This window comes from Mustela nigripes, chromosome 6 (genome assembly GCF_022355385.1).
Source record: "Mustela nigripes isolate SB6536 chromosome 6, MUSNIG.SB6536, whole genome shotgun sequence".
Lineage (NCBI taxonomy): Eukaryota > Metazoa > Chordata > Mammalia > Carnivora > Mustelidae > Mustela > Mustela nigripes.
Window position 1 is genome coordinate 4,747,641 of NC_081562.1, and position 18,274 is coordinate 4,765,914.

Consider the following 18,274-nt stretch of genomic DNA (forward strand, 5'->3'; position numbering starts at 1 on the left):
CCCAGTAGCCGCGGGCGGGCGGCGCGGGGCGCCGGCGGGGCGAGCGGCGGGCGGCCGGAGCGCGACCCCGAGTCCCAGCCGAAGCCCCAGCGCCGCGCCGCGCCCCCCACCCCCCACCCCCACCGCGCGCCTAGGAGCCCCCGAGCCCCGCGGGCGCCCCCCAGTCCCCGCAGCCCCCGGGGCCGGGACAACTGTTGCGGCGGCGGCGGCGGCGGCGGGGGCACCGCGGGGGCGTGGGCGGCCCCGCGCCCCAGCAGGCGGCTCAGCCCCGCGGGCGCCGGCTCCCGGCGGCGGAGCGAGGAGCGAGCGGGCGGCGGGCACGAGGTGAGCGGCGCCCCGGGCGGGCCGGGCTGGGGCCGCGCGGGGGAGGGGCGCGCCCGGACGGGAGGCGGGGGGCGGAGGGGGTGGTCCGAGCGCCCCGGGAGGAGAGGGCCGGGGGCGGGGCTCCTGGCGGGGGAGGGTCCCGGCGGGGGGGGGGGGGGGTCTTCGGCTCCGGGGCTCGGGAGAAAGGGGTGCTGGCGCCCGGGGCGGGGAGGGGTGGGCGCGCTGGGAGAACCGCGGTGGGTGCTTCGGAGGGTCCGGCGTGCCTTGGAAAGGGGTCGGGGACGCCGGGCGGAGAGTCTGGGGGCGGGAGCCGGGTGGGGGTTAGCCGGTGCTCTGGCGTTGGGGTCCGCGCCGGGGCTAATCGAGGTCGGGGTCGCTGAACCTTGGAGGGGAGGGGACCGAGGAGCATCCCGGAGCGCGTCGTGCCGGTACGCAGCAGTTGGGACCGGAATGCGCGTCCGAGGTGGGGACCGGCGTCCGAGGACCGAGTCCCGGAGCGCAGCGAGCGGGGAGCCCCGTGCGCGCCGGACAGAGTTCCGGAGGCACGCTGGGGACCCAGCCGGTTCCGGGGGCCCCAGCTGGGCGGCGCGGGCCACCAGGAAGACCCCCTCCAAGAGCGCGCCCCTGGCTCCCCGCCTGCCGCGTGGCCCCAGTGGAGCCGCCGCCGCTTCCCCGGGCCGAATCAATATTGATCCCGCGCCCGGAGCCCGGTGGCCCGGCGGCGGCCTCCGAAGCTCATTAGCGCCAGCGGTTGCCATGGCAACGAGACCCCAAGCGTCTTCAGGTTATATTTATTCTAATTATTATTATCATTATTAGTATTAGTATTTGTTACTCAGCCAGAGGAAAAAAGAAAGGAGGAAGACACGCCGGCGCGTCCTGGCGCCTCCAACTGTTCTCTCTTTGGAGAGAGCCAATGAGGGGCTGGTGGGGCCAGGCCGGGTGGGTCGCGGCTCCCGGCTGGTGGCCGGCGGCACCCCTGGGGCGATGGGGCCAAGGAAGGGGAGTTACATAATACTTCGTGGGAGTATGTCTGTATGCCTCTTTGTGTCTGCCCGGCGTCTCTCGGCCTCTGTGATCCCTGCGCCTAGTGTGGGCTCCTGCCCAAGGAATCCCAGAGCGGGATGACAGGAGCAGAAAGTGCCTTGCACCAGGAATCACAGTGGGTGGCCTCTAGCCCTCTCTCTCCTGGCTGGGTGACCTTGAGCAAGGTGCTTGACCTCTCCGAGCCTTTGTTTCCCCATCTGTAAAGTGGCCCCGGAGCCCTTGCCACCTCTGAAGGTTGATGGAGGTTGCACTGGGAAGGCCCTGCCCGTGTCTGATGGTGCGCTCTTGGCTGTGTGACCCCAGGCAGCTTTCTGTCCTTCTCTGGGCCTCAGTTACCTCGTCATAGAATGAGGGCCTTGACCCCTGTGGGTCTAAGCCGTCTTCAGTCACTGATGTCCTGTGAATCCCGCACCAGGCTGTGATTGAAATGCCCTTTAGCTAGCAAGTTAGGCCCCATTCAGAGTCAGAATAAGGGGCGGGGGTCCGTCCACCATCCGTGGTTTCTTCGCCTGTGAGATGGTCTCAGTGTGACCAGAAAGCATGTGGCCCAGTGGGACCTTTCACTGACAGGCGTCTTCAGGGAACGGTTGGAAATGGCTTTTAACGCAGAATCAGAATAAATCGTGGGTCCCTGGTGCCAGCTCAGGACAATCCCTATGCTGGCCAGGGTTGTCCAGAATTGAGGTGTCCCCCAACCCCTGAATCTGTGACTGCTCGGGGCAGGACCCCTGCCTGTGAGCCATCTATCTCTCCAGAGATGCTGTTTGCCGTGTGCCAGCCCTGACGGGTTGACTGTGGAGCTAGCGTCCAGAAAGTTCCCTGAAGCCAGATGGCCCCCCGCGCCTCGCACCTCTGGGCTCAAGGTGAAAGCCCCAGGCAGGGGGCTCTGCCGTTTCTTTCATGTCAGCAACCCACGGAGTTCCTGGCTCTGTCTCAGGCATCCGGGAGGAGAAACAGATCAGCTTGGAGCTGCGTGTGTACGTGTGTGAGTATGGGAACATGCGAGTGTGTGGTGTGAGTTTGCAGCCGCCGTGGTGTGCGTGTAAATGTGTGTGGGGTGCGAATGTGTGCATGTGTGTGTAAACGTGTCTGTGCGTGTGTCCCACCCACCCCGAAGCCTGTCCCGCTGGATGGGAGGGGAGGGGTGGGGGCAGGGCCAGCGCTGCTCAGACTTCTGTGGGGGAGAGAAAGGGGGGAGGGAGGCCTGCCCCAGGGAGCCGCAGCTGAGAGCCACTCCCTGGTCCTGTTAGCCACCCGTCCATTCCTTCCTCTGGGCACAGCGCCCAGCAAGCCCCCATGGCTGCTGCCGCCCAAGGGCGTCCACTCTGCCCTTGGCTGCTCTTGAGGAAACAGCCCCTGATGGGGCCAGCCAGGGTTGGAGGCCTGCCTGGGGGAAGCCGAGGTGGGGGGGGGGGGGGGCAGGGGGGAACGTCTGCCCCTGAGAGCCCGAGGAGGGGTGCCAGGGGGGCCTGGTCCAGAAGGCAGGCCCGAAGCAGCCAGAAGGGAGGAGCAGAAGGTGTTCTGGGCAGAGCCCCTCGATGGGTGGTGATGCAGATTGGCTGGGGGGGGGGGGGGGGGGGCCGCAGGACGAGGGAGACAGGCAGCAGATGGTACCGCCACGCAGCCCGGGCGGGTGCCAGGAACTGGACAACCCCCCCCCTCCGCCCCCCGCCTGGGGGAGGGTTCAGAAGCAGGGGTGGCGTGGCGAGGAGGGGCGGATGAGTAGGTTTGGAGCTTGGACACTTACGTGGCCTGCCGGTGGGAGCGCATGGTTGGGTGGGCAGAGGGAGGGGTATTTGGAAGACAAGGAGAGGGGTCTGGTTTCCAGCCCTCTAGGACAATCAGCCAAGCCCTTGCCAGCCCTCCCCGCTTCCGGCCACACTGCAGGAGACGAGTGCCTCACAGCCAGGCCCTTGGCTTCTAAGAGAGGGAGGAGCAAGCGGACACCAGATTGGGCCGCGACCACTGTCTGCAAATGACACGCGACTTGGCGGACGCACACGCAGCATGGGGCCTCCGTGGCACTAGGCTAGCATCTGATGGCAGAGGCCAGAAGGCCTACTACGTGCCAGGTGTTGTATGGAGCGAGCCCCGAGCCCCAACACCTCCTTAATCTGCAGGCCATCTGCATGAACTTGTCCTTACGGATAGATGCTGTTGTGCCACCAGAAACGGCCTCAGAGGGGTTCCGAATAACCCAGCGGCTCCTAACTGCTTCAGGACTCCGCCTGGAGCCCAGCCCTAGCCCCAGGGCAGCCCCGTAGCTCCTCACACTGCTGCCCTCGGTCAGGCTGCTTGGAGTCTCACTTCCAAGCCCTCGTTCTGTTTCCTCTGTTCTGAACCTAGCCAGAGCGCGGCCCATCTTATGGTTGGGGTGATAGGTATCACCTCCCTTCTTGGGGACACTCTGCCTCTATTAACTCAGCCTCTGCTGGTTTGCTTCTCCCCAGCCAAGTCACGCAACAGATTCACATCAGTCCTAGGATGAACAGAGAAACCCCAGCCCCAGCTCCCTCAAAAAAGTGACTTCTCCTAGCCCAGCTGCTCTTTCTAGAAGTTACTGAAATAATAGTCAACCTCCAAGAACAGGAGGAACTTGTGTCCTAAACACTCTTCTGTAAGGTGGGGTCCTGAACATCCGGAGCCAGCAAAAGCAAGGAGGGAGACCAGAGGCCTGGGCCATGGCCTCCTGGAGACGGCAGGTGCCGCCCACTCTGTTGGTTTTGGCCTCATTCTGCACAAAGCCCGGCAGGAAGCAAGTTCCTTCTCCTGTCTCCCCGTCTCTCTTTTTGTCCTTCCTGACCTCCTTCCTGCAGCCAGCACATTGCTTGACCCCATCTCTGTGTGTGACCTGGGGACATAGAGAAGACCCCAAGGCCCTCTCAGACCTGTCCCCGTGGAGCCCTGCCTAGAGATGACCAGGGCTCAACTTGGTGCATGACTGAGTAAATGAATAGATAATTCTCTGGCTGGGACAGTGGCTGTCTTGGGACCACTGGCCCTGTTACTGTGTCAGCTAGGGCCCCTCGCGACAAGCTCCTCCTTCCTCTTCCCCTTGACTGTGACCAGGTAGGAAGTTCTCTGGAGAATCTTCTCTGGGCATCCTGACCTGGCCCCTCACTGGCGAGTCACTGGCCCCCTGAGCCCCTTTTCCCACTCAGCAGTGCAGGACATGAAGGTTGTGGGGTAAGAGGTCCTGGTAGGGTCTTGGGTGTGGGAACTCCACTCTTCATAGCCTAAAGTTGGGGAATCAGACAAAGATGGGGACTCCAGCACGTCTGGGGCCTCTGTGCATGCTAAGTCAGAGAGGGAAGCCCCAGGAGCCTCTGCTGTGGGTCCTGAGAGAGAGCTGGAAACTTGTCCACGTACCCAGATACAGATGAGGACGCTGAGTCCAGAGCCAGTTCTGGTTGTGCTCAAGGTCACGGTGAATGGACGTCCTGGACCTCCAAGGGTGTTCAGGGTTATGATGCAGACTTGGTAGGTGTTTTTCAGAGGCCCTGGAGGCTGCCTGGGATGGGGCATTGGGAGGGGGCCGGGACGGTCGAACGGCACTCCCTTCTGGAAAAGGCTTCAGACACCCCCACCGTCACCCCCACCACCTCCAGGCCCTTGGCCATCAGAGCGGAAAAGCAGAAGCCAGATGAAATGCAAATGCCTCCCATCCCAGATTTCCGGACATCAGCGATGAATGGAGCGTCTACTTTGCGTGTTCTAGACAGCCTGCCCCCTCCCCCCCCCCCCCACCACTAGGGTGCACACTCCGATCACCGCCCATCTGTCCGCACACACACGTACCTCAGCAGATGCGTGCCGACTCGCCTTGAGAAATTAAGAAATAATGCATGAGCTTCCCAAATTACACCCATTTAACACTGAATTAAGTTCTGGAAGCTCTTAACAGAGCCCTGGGAGGAAAAAAAAATTTTTGTTCACACTTCCCTGGAAAATGAGACAAACCGTGATCTTTTAAAACCCAGCTACATAATCTGATTATTCCTCGCTGGCAAGCGTCGGAGGTGCCCGGCGGAGGGCGGAGATGGCTCGGCCGTCGCCGAGAGATTTGCATGGGGAAATTGGGCCGGGGAAGTTTGCCTCCTGCACCAGATTCAAAGCTCTTCGGCACTTGATAGGCTCAGAATAAAGTGCTGCTTTCTTAGATATTGGCACAAATTAAAAATAAAGACAAGTTCCTTCCATAATCCAGTGCGAGAATTCCCTCGGCAGCTCCCCGAGCTGGTGACGGAAAGGATGGTGATTTGCTTTCACTTTGGGCTCCTTTTCTCCCATGCACAGCTGGATTTCTAGACTAACGGCCAATGCATTTAGCTTGCATTCATTCCACGTTTCCGGCGCACCTACCCTGTGCCAGGACACGGTGCCAGCCGGAGACCGGAGACGACGAAGATAGGACCTGGTGGGTTTTGCCGTGTGTCTGTTGGGGGCAGAAGAGAATAAAACAGGCATCTGCAAGGTCCCACCCTGCCTGAGGGGGCAGGGAGGGCTCCCTGGAGGAGGTGACTTTTGGCTTGGGTCGTAAAGGCTGAGTCGGAGGGTGCCCCGCCCAGAAGAGGGCACAGGGCACTTCGGGAAGAGGAGTAGTCTGAGAAAATCTTGAAGCAGTCTGGCAGAGGCTTGGGCTCCCGGTGGCATCTTGTGATTTTCACGCTGGCAGTTTTTCTTGTTACCAAGCCCCTTCGTATGCGTTACCTTCCAGCGTCCTCGGGAAACCCCAGGGTCAACCTGTGAGTATCCCTTTTGCTAAGGAGAACAGAGCCCAGAGAGAGGAAGCGGGCGCTGGGGTCATGGCCAGACAGGGCTCTGAAACCCCAGGTTCTGGATCCTGTGGGCTCCTTGGGATGGGGGAACAAGCATAAGACACTAAAAATGGAAATTCTAAAAATTAAAGCCTGGAACCACAGACACTAATACCAAAGTCTAGAAAGTCCCCTTTCTTCTTCCCTCTGAGCTCTCTCAGCCTCCTTGGCTCCCGCCAGGCTGGGCTTCAGGACGTGGGGCCTGGGGTGTCCGTGCTAGGCCTGCTAGCACTGAGCCTTAGTCTCTACATCCAGGAAATGGGGCAGGGAGCCTCTGTGCCCGTTTGCAGGAAGCCTGGCCACACCACTGAGCCCCAGAGGCCCGACCTCTCTGCGCGAGTCCAGCATGCCCCCGCCGTGGGCTGGTTTGCGAGGCCTCTGCCGTTTCCGTGTTTCAGGAAGCAGGTGGGCAGTGTGGCATCCTCTGGGTGTGACTGCCTGGAATCTGATCCCCGGGGCCCTGAGGCCTTTGGGGAATGAACCAAGCCTCTGAGCTGAGGCCCATCGTCAAGGTAACGGGCAGAGCCAGAGGGAGGCTCCTGGCCCAGAGGCACAGATGGCTAGAGAGCCCGTGGCCGGGGCTCCTGCAGGGACAAGTGTTCCCTCTGTTTGTTCCAAACTCTGCGACCCTGGGTGGGTTATGTAGCCTCTGGGCCTCTGTTTCCTCATCTGCAGAAGGGGTTATTGTGAGAGCCAGATTAGGTTTGCGGAGTGAGCCCAGAGTGTGCGTTGACAACCGCGTGGTCTGTCGTCTCACGCTATTACGCCGAGCTGGTGTGTCACCGTGGCGCGGCTCACACCGCCTCAGTCCTTCCTGCGGCAGCCAGGCGGGAGCCGCACCCGATCGTCCCTGAGCCTCCGTGGCAGTGGTTGTCGACTGAATGAGGAAGAGTCCAGGGGGCCCTGAGACCAGGGGGAGCCTGCCCGGCATGCGCCCTCCTGGGTTCCCACCCCAGCTCCAGGGCGGGCCGTTCGGCTTGCTCCGAGCCTCAGTGTGCCCGTTTGCAAGATAAGGCTGGTAACGTTGGTAATGACACTAACACGTTACAAGGGCAGTTTTGAGGGCTACGGGTAAGAATCATAATATTCCAGGCCCCTGGGTCTGTCACAACGATAACCGTGATTTTATTATCCCAGAACTCTGGAGGGACCGTCCCGGGGCTCACACCCTGGTCTCCATCCTTGCTAGCTGTGTGACCGTGGGCGAGTTACATGACCTCTCTGAGTCTCAGTGTCCTCATCTAAAAATGGGGATAGCACCCACCTCACAAGGTTCTTTGAAGAATTAAATGAGTCAATCCTAGGACCGTGCTGGTGCAGAGCCTGATGTGCAGTTCAATGCTCAGTACACGTTACGGTCCTTACCGCCAGGGGTCCGGTTACTAACAGAAACACCCAGGAGGCCCGGAGGCGGTGGGCTTCTCTCTGTGCTCGAAGGGTGGACGCCACTTCATTCCTGCTTTAGCTCTGTGGCTGGAGCCTGGCCCAGGGTGCCTGGGCAGATGGGCAGGTGGGCGGACGGATGGGCAGACGGATGAATGAGCGAGTGAGGCGATGGACGGGAGAAGGAAGGACAGACGGATGGACAGCTGTCAGGGAACGTCACAAGGCCAGGACCGGGGCAGCGAGGGAGGGATTCCTTCTGAGGTCCGTGAGCGATGAGGTCGGATGGGCTGCGTAGCCGTCTCTCTCCCTGTGCGGACATCTGTTGTCCCCGTTCCACGGGACCGGGCCTGGTGACCCGAGTCCGGGGGCCCAGGCCACCGGTGTCCCTGCCAGTGTGGTTGTGAGCTGGACAGAGCTGGTTCATGCTGTGGCTTCCCCCCCTTTCACATGGGGAAGTCCCAGGGCTGCTCCAAACCTCCATTCCCTCCTCCATGGTACGGGCCAGGCGTCCCTGCCTTTGGGGGATGGTGACGCGCACAGATAAGGTGTCTGAGCGTAGTTTGTAATCTGTGAAGCTGCGCTGGAAGTCGGGGGAGGTGTTTGGGCTCCATACGGTGGGGGACAGGTTGCACGGGAGGCTTTGGAGCAGGGGTGGCGCGTTGCCCGCACAGACTACGGAACAGCGGCCTGCGAGCCATCTGATTTCTGCCAGAGGGGCCCAAAGCGCGGGGTCAGGGCAGGGGCAAGAAGTGAGGTCACTGCGAAGCCAGGGCGGAATTCGGCCTGCCGCCCCCCGGCACGGGAGCACTGGCTCCCAGGCCCATGGGCGCCCCAACCTGCTAGGGAGACCCCTGAGTCGCCACAGAGCCCCCATCCCAGGCACTTCGTAAGCATGAATCCTGAAACCATGCCGTGCACAAGGACAGGTGACCACTGCTCCCATGTCGTGACCTCCCTGTGACCACACGGCTGCTAAGGATTTGCATCTGGCAGCTTCAACTCTTTCCACAGTGGAGGCTGGATACGCTTCGTGGCCCAGAGAGGCATTGGCACGGGGGCACCAGAGCCCTGCGCCTGCCCCTCACTGGTGTGTGGCCTTGCCAAGCCACCTCCTCTCTGTCTCAGTATCCTCTGTAAACTGGGGTCCCCAGGAGGACCCCCGGGGTCCTCTGTACCTGAGAGGCAGGCAGAATGCTCCAGAAGCAAGCCCTTCTCACGCTTCCACTGGTCTGTCACCATCGTGGAGCTCCCTCTCTCTGGGGAGGGGGACGCACGTAGCGAGACCCTGGGGAAGGAATGGGGCAGGGGTAGGGTTGCTCTGGAGCTGTCCCGGCCTCATATGGGCCCGGAAGTCAAGGGCAGTGAGGTCTTTAATATTTGACCCTTGGATTCTGCTGCCACCTGTTGCCTCCTCCGAAGGGGCCGGGGGTCAGGAGCGTGTAAGCCATCCGCTTGGGTCCCTGTGACGTGCTTACTCACTCCAGAAGTTACCCTCGGGGCTTGTGGTCTGCAGGACGTCTGGATCCTACGGGTCTGGGTCCCATGTAAAGGACTGAGCAAGTGTGGGTGATGATGGAGGTCGGAGGAGCAATTCGGCCTGGAGAAAGGGGTTGGAGCAGCATGGAGGCCTTCCCAGGGGAGGTGGCATCCCAGGAGGTAGAGTATGAGATGAGGGGGTCAGTGAGCCAGGGGCGGAGGGACATCACGGGAAAAGGAACAAGACACGCGGAGCCCAGGGAAAGGAGTCGGTGCACGTTCAGCGCTTGGCCATGGCTGTCCCGTGGTGTTGCTGGAGGCCGGGCAGGTGAGGCTCTGGCATTCGGCAGTGGCCTGACCTCCAAGGCCGCTGGCAAGTTAAGGAGTGTTTGTTCCGCCGCCCGGAGCAGCGGGGTTGGTGACCGCCCTTCCCGTTTGCTCGCGTGAAGCACCCAGCGTACTTTCCTGAAGGGAGAGGAAACCTGAAGGCATGTGGCAGCCTTCGGCTCCACCCAGGTGCCAGGCTCCCTGGGTGTCCCGCTGCCTGCAGAGCACCGCTCGCACCCCCGAGGTCAGTCCTACCTGGGGAAGCAAAGCCTTCTCTTCCAGGGACAGGATATTTCTGGTGCGTCCAGACATGATCACCCCTGGGACTCCGGCCCCCGTCCGTCTTCCTACAGGGCCACAGGCCAGCAGGTGGGCACGTCCGGGAGAGGACGAGGGCCTGGCAGAATTCTGGGCAGGGCGAGGGAAAGATTAGGAGACTTTCCTCCTGAAATTCAAACAATTGGACAGTCTGTTCTGGATTGATTTAGAAGCAGTGAAGTGGGAAAAAAATCAGAAAATATAGTGTGAAAGCTATTTTCTCTCTCTCTCAGTTGGGAAGAGGGATGAGCAGTTTATTTGTGGACTGTCCAAGGCCCTGGCCAGGGCTTCTTAGCTCCGTGCTGCCCCTCCATCGCTGCTCCGGTCTCCCGCTCTCCTATTCCCCACCTCTGTGCCCAGGGCAGGGCTGGGCACCCAGGGTCTCCAAGGGACATCAGACATAGATCCAGCCTCCACTGGGAGCCAACAGTCGCAGGGGCCTCCGGCATGGGCTCAGCCAAGAAGGGCCTCCTGAGCTAGATGCCTCCTGGGCAGACACCAGCTGGAGAGGGATGGAACGCGCCACTCCCAGCTCCAGACCGGAGTCTCTACATGGCAAGGGCAGGTGTCTGTCTTGTTCAGTCCTGCGTCCTCAGGGCTGTGAGTCAGGAGTGTACCCAGCAGGGGCTCAGTGAACGTTTCCTGGCTGAATGATAGAGGGGAAGAAGGCAAGCAAGAAGAAAACCGAGGTTTCGAATGAAGCGACCTGCTCACGGTCCCATGTCGGTTAGCGGCGGTGATGGCATTAGAACTAGATCTGTCACTCCCGTACCTGGATGTCCCCGATCCCCCTCTCTGTCCGTGAGGCTGGGAGCTAGGTCTGAGATACTCGGGGGGAACTGGCACCAATGACCTCTTCTCTCCCAGGCATGGCCTGTCCCTCTCTTCCTGACACAACCAAATGTAGGCTTCGTTTTCACAGCTTGAGCCAAATGCTGATTGTTTTAAAATAAGCCTGTTCAGTGTGAGGCCAGACTCGTGTAGAGGGGAGGGGTAGGAGTGCGGAGTCCTCCTCCCCAGCTTCCCCGAAAGACTGTCCCCCAGGAGGACGGGCCCCCGGGGGCCGTGGTTGGAGGAGTTCCATCAGGGCCCAGGTCTGCTGGGAAGCCCTGCGTGTAGGCGGAGGGCCAGGCCTCCAGCGCGGTGGGAAACGGAACCGGCTTATTCCAAAAATGGTCTCTCTCCTGCTTGCCCCCAGGCCTCGGGAGAGGGGGAAATTCTCGGTGGTTTCATTTCGGGAGAATAGCAGCCCCCCCCCCACTTCCTCCCCGATTGCCCAAGGCCAAGAGCTGGAGGCCCAGAACGGACCTTGACTTGGAAACGGGGTCAGCTTGGGGTCAAGTGCCCGGAGTGCAGCTGCTCTGTGACCTTGGCCCCGTTACTTTTTTTATCTGCACACGGGCAGCAGCAGCCCCCTTTTTCAAGAGTTAAAGGAGACAGTATTTGTCAGATGCCCATCCCGGGGCCGGACACATAGTCGGTGCTCAAGAAACAGTCTCTTTCTCCTGTTTCCACTGTACAGAAGGCCAGGTCTTCTCTACAGGCTAACTTTTGTGGGGGTTCTTCCTCTATAGCCTGGAGCCTGTAGGCTGTGGTCCAAGGTCTGTGCCCCCTGTCCCGCAGCCCGGCTGACGGCGGTGGAGGGGAGGAGGGGCATGCCACAGTGTGGAGAGCCCTGTGCACCCCTAAATGTCTCAGTGCCCCCCCGCCGAGCCATACCAGGGATGTGTGGACTGTGCCAGCTGGGGCCAGTGTGGCACTGAGGAGGGAGCCCCGTGCCAAGAATCTGGAAATCTGGGTGCTGGTCCCAGGTCGGTTTCATAGGACCTATGTAACACCCCCATCCCCGCAAAAAGACAACTTCTCTGGTCCTCTGTTCCTCCGTGTCCACATCTGAGCCCTCCATCTCCCCTGGACCGCGTCTCAGGTCACGTGCAGCTCACTTTAAAGAACGCGGAGCAGCCAGAAGCAAACCCTGAACCCAGCGAAGGAGAGGCCAGGAAGGGAAGCCCTGTTTCCTGACCACCCGCTGACCTCCCAGCTCGGTCCTGGACTCCCGTACGCACGTCATGTCATCCCGCAGGTCCCCCCGTGAGGTTGGGTCAGCACCCCACTTTGTAGGCAAGAGGGAGGCCCAGACAGCCTGGGTCACGTGTCTGGGGCCCCAGGACCACCGTGGCCCCTCTCCCAGGCCAGCCTGCGCCCCTGTCCTCTCTGCGGCCCCCTCTGCCAGGCTCGGCCCGGAGCCCACCTCCTGGTGAACTCCCGCCCTCCGCACCCCAGTTCTGACCGGCTTTCTTGCTGACCGAGCTCTTTCATAAATGCTTTTTGATGTTACCTCTCCATTCCCCAGAAATCTGGGGACCCACATTCTCCCGTAGCAGTACACTAATTAGACCTCCGACATTCACCTGGACGTCAACCGATGCTCTAAAAATGGAGCAGTTTTCTCCCCGTCCTGAGCCATGCTCCGTTTTGAAAAGCAGGAAGCCTGCTGTGGTGGGCCGGGACGGCTTCTCCAGGCCACGGAGCCCGCGTGAGGAAGGCCCGCCCTCCCAGGGCCAGGCTCTGCCCGGTCACCAGGGTGGACCGGGATGGGCTCCCGGCGGGCGGGCGTGTAGGTCAGATTGGCCGGGCCTTCCCCCTCCAGCGGGGGCCTGTGCCCTGCCCTGGCTCCCCGCTCCCTCTCAGAGCCCACCTGGGGGACGGTCGGAGGGCTCCGCTCCGTGGACGCAGGCAGACGGGCTTCTGAGCGATTCCTTGGTTTCCCGAGCGCGAGGAGAACGGCTCTCCGGTTCGGGGAGGAAGTGCTGGCTGGTGCAAAGGAGGCCTGAGAAAAGCACCAGGGGCTCAGAGCAGCTCCTGCCGTTCCAGAGCCCAGCTCCTCCCCAGACGCCTGCCAGCGGCTGCCCATGGGGACCTCGGGCCCGAGAGCTGGCTTCCCTCCAGATCTCCCACGACCATGTCATACTGCCGTTCTCTTGACGGGATGGGGACGTGGGGAGTGTGTGTGACGCGGGGGTCTTCCCTCTGTCTTGGAACCCCTGCGCCCTCCACTTCGCACACCAATCTCGTGGCCGACCCCTCCCCGTTTTTCTCGGGAGATCCGTCATGAGAGCGGCCGGCGTAGGAGGCAGCAAAGCCCAGGGTGGGGACCACAGGGCTGGGGTCGGCTGGGGAGATTAGGTTGGGGTACCAGCGGCCCCAGGAGTGAGGGTGAGCCAGAGGAGGGCTGCTGTCTGTTCAAGTCTGGGCCTCAGGGCTGAGTGAGGGCTCGTCAGCCCTCGGGGAAGATGGCCGGGAGCCACTTCCTGCCACCTTTGAAAGTGTCCTGTGCCCCCTGGCTGCCTGGCCATTGCCGCCAGGGAGCCCTCTTGGGTGTGGAGGGTCCCAGGGAGGCCAGGCCTGGCTCGTTGGGGTTCGGAGTGGGATAGGGAACCGGGCCAGCTACCCGGGGGCGGCAGATGCTTTTGAGAGGGGCGGCGGGGCCTGGCTTGGCTTTTGGCAGCCTCTGGCTCGCCTCCCGCTCAGCAGCTTTCGTGCCAATTATGGGGAGTGTGGGCGGGAGGCTCGTTAACCCCCAGAAGTGGAGCGGGTCCAGGGGTGCTCCAGGTGGACGTGCCCCCCCGCCCAGGCCAGCAGAAGGGGGTTAAAAGTGCTAGGTCCGGGGGTGGGGGGTGGGAGAGCCAGCTCCTACACACCAACCCTGTGGTCTCCTATATGGCCCTATTTGCATAATTTTGAAGTTGGTTGGCCTAAAGGCAACTTCGCTTAATCACAGCTGACAAGTCTCTGGTTGCAGCAGCAGCTGCTGCCAATTAGCCGCGTTGGTGCCACGGTTTGTTAAACCTTCGCTTGGCAGCCCCTACCCCCGCGGCCCCCTCCCGGCCCCTGTGCATCAGACCCCGAGGGAACCGGCAGGGTCCTGCTGCCCGCTCCCTGGTGTGCGCCGCAGCTGGGGCTTCTCAAACGGGCAGGCGCCGGGACCTGTCCGCAGGCGTTGGTTAGCCGGTGTCGGCACTGGTTAGCAGATGGTGGGACTCGTTAGCAGGTACTGATTAGCAGGCACTGGTTAGCAGGGTCCGGGACTGGTTAGCAGGGTCTGGGACTGGTTAGCAGGCACTGGTTAGCAGATGGTGGGACCTGTTCGCCGGTGCTGGGACCAGTTAGCAGGCTCCAGGACTGGTTAGTAGGCGCAGTCCCTGAATCCTCGGGATTTGGAGGGGGGCAGCCCGAGAGCCCGTGTCTCCAGCCAGCTCCGAGGAGATGCCCTGGATGCTGTCTGTGGACTGCACTGTGGGTATCAAGGCTCTAATGCAGGGGTTCGCAAGCTGGGGTGCCCTTTTTCTGTTAATAAAGTTCTACCAGAACACAGCCTCACCCATGTGCTTAGAATCACATGTTGCCGCTTTCTTGCTACAATGGCAGAGTTAAGTTGTTCCCACAAGGCCCAGTGGCTCAAAAGCCAATGACATGTACATCTGGCCCTTTCTAGAAAATGTCTCCTGACCTCTGACTAGCCCAGTGGTTCTCATACTCGAGCATCTATTGGGAAAAGCCGGGATGAAGATGCAGATTCTGAGATCCTGCATTTCTAGTCAGCTCCCAAGTGTGCAGGGCCACACTCCAGGCACCCTGGTCCAACTACCTCTCCAATGGTCTGTACACATCTTGTCCTACCCTGAACTCCATCCCCATTAGAAGAAGAAACTGAGGGTCAGAGAGGTCCCTTGATTCTCCAAGGTCCTGAACTGATAAGCGCTGGCTCTTTGCTACCGCATACTGTACCCTTGATGCAGGTGCCTCTCCCCAGGGTGCACACACCCCGGTTACTTAGCTTGGTCTGTTTCGAATCTGGGTTCTACACTGGGGCTTTACCATTAGTAACAGCAACACCTGAGCCGGGCACAGAGAGCCGTCAGCCTCCACGGGTTAGGAAGCGTGATCATGCAAGGTCAGGGTATCGAAGCCACAGCCGCGCGTACCTGGCACCCAGTGGGGGCTTTTCGGTTTGTCCTCCGCCAACATCTGCATGGTGGCTGGTGGTTGGCGGTGTGTTCAGTTACCAACATCCGTTTGGCATCATTTTCCCTCCTCGGCAGTGACCGCCTGTCCTCCCATCGCCGGGTTCCTTGGCATCACTGTGAATGATCAGCTTGCTCCCTAATCTTCCCAAAACCCAGAGAGGGGAGAGGCGAGGCACCCACGACACGCAGAGGAAGAAACTGCACCTTCCGGAGGCAGGTGACCTGCCCGGGCAGGTGGGAGGCAGCCCTGGGCTTCTGGGCGTGGGTTAGGCCATGTGGGTCCACCTGGTCAGGCACACGGCAGGGCTACGCGGAAGGACAGTTCGTGTCCCTTGTTTATAGGCGCGGAAGCCTACGGCCCGGATCGCTGATGACCAGGAAGCCCTCGAAGGGATGAAGTGGTCACCGCGAGGCCAGGGATCCACGCGGAGACAGACCCTTACTAGAGCGGGGCTATCCCAGCACGGGGCCAGGGGGCCAGGAGGCATAGCTGAGCACAGGCAGCGTTTCCAGAGAACTCGGCCAAGCCGGCTCCCTGAGACTCCACACCAGGCCCCTCCTCAGCCCCCCAGAGTCTGGGGACTGGGACTTTTAACAGTCGAAGGGGGACGGGGAGTTATCTTTATTTTTGTCCATATTTTGAAGCATTTTGTATATTACCGCCTGGACTCCCAGTGAGGGAATGAGGTTAGTCCCTCTCCTGATGTTCTCCTGCCACGGTTCCTGTCAAAGCCGCCTTACTTACCGGTTTGTCTATTAATAACATGATAGAGCTTCTCGAGCACAACCCCCAACGCGAGGGCTAGAACATCGGCCCCGAGTGCCCCTCCCTCACCTCCGCCCCGCAGGACCCAGGCATCGTGTTGGCTCCCCTTCGTGCCCAGGTCATGGCCATACGCCTCCTACAAGAGCGCGTGTTTCTCCTGCTCCTTCTAGTCTCAGCAAGCGGACCATGTTGTGTTTGATCTGGGGACCTGAATCTCTCCCTTGTTCCTGTGTGGCTAAAATGCCCCGAGATGTTTGGTGTGGCTGCGTTTCCCTTGGCAGCCGGGGAGTGTTCTAGTGTTTGGACATACCACAGTGCATTTTCCCATCTTTCCATCTGGGTCGCCTCCAGGGTTTGGCTCTTCTAAACCGTGCTACTGGGAACATTCTCGCACCCGGTGCCTGGGGGCCCAAACCCCTGAGCCCGGGAGGGGTGTTGGAGGCACTTACCATGCAGTGGCGGGACACCCACGGTGCCTAAGAGGATGTAGTGAAGTGAGCTTCTCCTGGGCCCCCCGGAACTTGTGGAGGGGTTGTACCCCTGCTAGGCCAGCCAGTCTGTGCTGTGAACCAGCCCTTGCAAAGGCAAATACAGGAACTGCAACATCAGGTAATCACAAAGAGTAACGTAATGCTAGAGCTACATGTTTCTACGCGATGGGTTCTCAGGATCAGACACACGGGAGGTTCGCTTTGAATTGCAGCTTAAAAACATCGAGGTGGCCCAGACTCAGAGAGGTGCAAGGGCTCGTCCAGGGTCACAGAGCTGAAGCCAAGCCGGGCCCCCAGCCCGTGTGTGTTTATCACACTGAAGCAGCCCTCACGTTCTCCTCCCGTTTAGAATTCTTGCTCCTTGAACACCCCTCCTCCGACCCAAGAAGCCACTGAGAGACCCTCGGGTCCTCATGGAGTCCCAGCTCTGCCATCGATGAGCTGGTGGTCCTGGATGAGTGAGGAAGCTCGTGGAGTCGAGGAGATGAGAAAGTGCCTATTTCCTTACTTGTATATCACAGGTAATCTCCCCCTCTCCTAATCCCAAGGATTAAATAAATACTCCACCAGACTGGGTTGGCCCTTCCTCTGGGCCCCACAGTCCCCTTTTCCCCTTGACTGCACGGTCACCCTGAGGGTCCCTGTCCCCCTGGGCCGTGGCTGGATAAGGAAAACGCAGGTCAGTCTGAAGTTGGGGACTTCAGGTTGGAACGCCGGGTTCTTCAGAGGATGAGGGAGGGGGTTTATGTCTGGCCCAGCTCAGGGCAGGCAGGATTCCAGGGATAGAGGGGAGGGTGAGGGAGCCGGTGTCTTTTAGGGCCCACCTCTAAATCCTTTCAACATGCCCCCTCCCCACCCAGCTCCCCAGGTGGCCTGTGGGCATACCTAACTGGCCAGACAAACGACCTAGTGGACAGATGTAGGGTCCCACCACAGGATCAGCGCTGGCCCCTGTGTAAGCATTTGATTGGCTTCGTGAGGGTTGGGACGGGTCAGTTCTGCCTGCTGTGCCATCTGCTGTCCCCAGCCCAGTGCCCAGCTGACCCCTTGTAGGGAACGAATGAATACATTCACACGTGCCTCCTTGGTCCCTCCCAGCACCCCTTCAAGGTGGGTGTGAGATCCCCATTTGCAGATGGGAAACTGAGGCATGGCTCTGGCTTCTGTTCTCCCCAAGGAGGAGGGTTCCCAGGCCCAGGGCTCCCCACCCCGAGGGAGGCGGGACTGGAGGCCTGGGCGTCAGGAAACAAATCGAGGCCGCCCTCCCGCAGGCGTTCTGTGGGCCTGCCTTTCCTCTTCCTGCCCTGACACTTTCAGTGATTCATTCTTCATGGGATATTTTTGTGTTGCTCCAGTGGGGGGAAAAAAAAATACCGCTGGGATTTCCAAGGGTTGTTTTATCTCCATGGTGCCGCCAAATAATTCAGGGGAACAGACAGAGGCAGAGCGATGTCGGTTGCGGAGTGTCCCTCGATGGCTTCAGCTGAGCCCTCCCCTTCCCTAGGGAGGAAACCGAGGTGGATTCGAGGGAGCCACTTGGTCTATGGCACAGCGTGGCCCCAAGGGGGAGGGCAGAACCTCCGGGGATTGGCCACGCCCCCTTCCCTGGGCCTGGTCTCCTCTCCTGAGACGTAGGGAGAGCAGCAGTGCCCACCTCCAGTGTTCGAGAACGGGACATACAGGAAGGACTCGGTATGTGCAGAACGGGCCCAGGGCGGAGGTCAAGGAAGGGGATCGGGGAAGCAAGCCGAGGTTAGAACTTGAACCCCAAGCCCAGCTGGTTGGGTGGAGGGGGTCAGAGAGGGGAGAGAGCTCTATAAGGAGAGACTGCAGTGTGTTCTCGAAGCGGGGAGGGGCAGCAGTGGTTTCTGTTAGTGGTAACCTGCCCTCTGTCCCCGTTATGACTCTGTCCCACACCCCACACTACAGTTTGCAGAGATCCCTTTGGCCGTGCCGGGGCGCCATGGAGCGGGGGCTGCCTAATATGGGTGACCGGAGGTCGGCGGGGGCAGGGAGCATAGATCGAAGACTCTGCACTGTCCCACCTGGGTTTCCTGGCCGCAGAGCTGGGGTTTGGGGCTTCTCAGCGATGGCCGGTGGCTCCACAGTGAGGCTGAGGCCCACGGTCACTGTCAGGGACAGCAGGAGTCCAGCCCGGTCTCTGTGGGAGGAGTGAGCATGTCGCACGAAGGTCTCTGCCTAGGTCTACCCGCTTCCTCTGAAAGCTTGCTCCTTGCAGGAAGGCCGACCTGGCATCCACGCCAGTGAGTGTGGATGGAGTTTCTGCTCTCTGGG

General features: G+C 60.8%; 1 protein-coding gene across 1 annotated transcript in view; it reads left to right on the forward strand.

Moving 5' to 3' along the window:
• The first annotated feature begins 256 nt into the window (after positions 1-256).
• The window catches only part of SHISAL1 (shisa like 1), a 73,623-nt gene continuing 55,605 nt past the window's right edge, over positions 257-18,274 (forward strand). Inside the window, exon 1 of the mRNA XM_059404570.1 lies at positions 257-324. The gene's annotated coding sequence lies outside the window, so the exon portion shown is untranslated. The remainder of the gene's footprint in view (positions 325-18,274) is intronic.